The sequence below is a fragment of the Nansenia antarctica genome (assembly GCF_963989245.1).
Source record: "Nansenia antarctica genome assembly, chromosome: 8".
NCBI classification, from domain to species: Eukaryota; Metazoa; Chordata; class Actinopteri; order Argentiniformes; family Microstomatidae; genus Nansenia; species Nansenia antarctica.
The window spans coordinates 38,312,895-38,315,394 of record NC_137678.1 but is presented as its reverse complement, the minus strand read 5'-3'; the positions used below and the strand labels follow the sequence as shown (position 1 = coordinate 38,315,394).

At 39.4% G+C, this 2,500-nt stretch overlaps 1 protein-coding gene across 1 annotated transcript in view; it reads right to left on the bottom strand.

Annotated features, from left to right (window-relative positions):
* sox5 (SRY-box transcription factor 5) overlaps positions 1-2,500 on the bottom strand; it is an 88,803-nt gene that overhangs the window by 85,222 nt on the left and 1,081 nt on the right. The window lies entirely within an intron of this gene.

Sequence of the window (2,500 nt, the reverse complement as noted above, 5' to 3'; positions counted from 1 at the left end):
CACACACACACCACACACACACACACACACCACACACACACACACACGCACACACCCACACACGCACACGCACACACACACACACACACACACACACACACACACACACACACACACACACACACACATAACCACAGTACAGTGCTGTATCTTCCCATAACGCCCGTTACACACCACATCCCTTTAAAACACTTAACCACTATAATCCCCGCTCACTTAATGCAGTGCAACTTCAATTGAATACAGTTTAAGTACAAACGACATTACCACACTTTAATCTATTTAACTTAATTCAATGGATAACGTTAGACCGCGTTGCATATTCAACTTCCGTAATCAACAATACACATTGTGTCGGTTAATCAAATCCAACAATACATTACGTTACATGTAATGAGATATAATATAATGCCACGTGAATATAATGTTTTCGCAACAGCGGTAGCCTACTACTTGGATGGCCGTAGCAGGAGGAGACACACTGATGATTTAAACAGCCTCTACGCCACATTTAAATGGGGAAACATCCGCTCGGGACCCAAACGTAAAATGCACCATTAGACGACCCTCAATAAACCCTGAGAGACACAAATGGTGGAGTGTGAAAGTTCCACAGTCCTCAGCACCCCCTCGGACCCTACCCCCTTCCTCTTTCCCTCCCCACTCGCTCTCTTCCTCCCTCCCTCCCTCTCTTTTTCACTCCCTCTCTCCATCCCTGAGGAATCTGTCAGTTTGACCACAGAATCTTTCCCCTTCATCCATTCCTTCATCATTGACACTGCAGCCTTTCTCTTTCTCTCTCTCTCTTTCTCTGTCTCTTTCCCCCTCTGTCTGTCTGTGTGTCTGTCTCTCAGCTATATTAAACCCTCGAGCGTCAGTGGAGTCACTCTGTTCCTATATCACTGTATTATATATTTCCTATTAGCAGTAAAAGGCATTACAAGTCGACCATGAGCCATCAAATAACTAAAAGACAATATTTTTCACAACAGAACCAAAAGCATCTCCAAAAAGAAATAGTTGCTAGTAACAATATTATTATTGTTTATAATAATAATAATAATAATAAAATATCTAAAAACAGATACAATCAAAAGAAAGCAATCCAGTTTTATCAGAACTTATTTTCTGCTGCATTTTCAATCTTGATATCTGACCATAGCATTACCAGAATATGAACAGGAAAATGACATCTCTAAAACAATTAATTATCTAATTTTGTTTTCAATAATAACAACATATCAAATTCAACATATCCACAACTATAATATTATAATCAAAAGGACATGCAAACTGCTTGTTTTCCAATAGCAATCTGATCGCAAGGACATTTCCCATGAACTACACATATATTATAGTTAATCATCAGATAATCAACAAAACTTTTTCAACAGCATCCCTAACCTACGGTTGTTCTACCATGCACACAATTATTCAAAACACATCCCTTTTCTTTCGTCACATCAAAGTCTTGCTGATATTGGGAAAAAGAAGGAAAAGCAGACAAGGTAAAGGAGAGGAAAGAAGGATAGATGAGAGAAAGAGAGTGGACACTTACAGAGACGCAGGAACAGAGAGCATCAGGACCGACTGGCGCAAATACACACTGGCACTCACACACTCTCAGCGCTGAGGAGACGAGTGTGCAACTCTCTCACACACACACACACACACACACACACACACACACACACACACACACACACACACGCACACTCACACACTCACACTCGCAGTGACGTATGTACACATACACACACGGAACCGCCACACTGTCTCTTTGCCCTAGCCAACCGGTGATGGACTGTATTACTGGAAAGCAGAGTTTTAACCACCCTTTTCCTAAGTCATAGTAATCCCTACATTTATCTCTATACATTCTGCTTTTCTGTGTAATCCTTTAAATGTTTAATTCCACATAGCTGTTGTTATCTATCTTTTCTTTTTTTTCCCCCTCTTTGCGGATGAATGATTTATTAAAAACACATTTTGCGCGACATATAAATATGTTCTTAATTCTGGGATAAAACCCTGAGTTTATCTCTGAACAAAAGATTAGTTTCATCTGGCAAAACAGTACAGTACTTTAATGCAATAAAAGTCAAGAGAGGGGGGGGGAAACGGCAGTATTAAAACAGGGTATTATATGTAATCTTTCTTTTAGAGTATTAACATCAAACAGCCATTATTCGCTGGTAAAGCCAGCCCTGTTGACATGTTGCTGCTTTAGGTGACAACATTTTCACCTCTCTCCCAAACCAGGGGGAAAACATCACAGCGAAAACAGACCGCTGGTTATTATCATAAAAAAAAAACATTATATATTTCCTTTGACTTTTGAATAATAATTATTTTAAAAGAACAGGTTTAAATTCAGGCTGTATTTGGCCCGTAAACATTAAGCTCAACAACTGCAGAGGTCAGTTTTAATTTCACTCAAAGGAATAAACCATATGGCAATTCTACAAAACAAGCAAACAATTCCCTCTGAACAATTTAG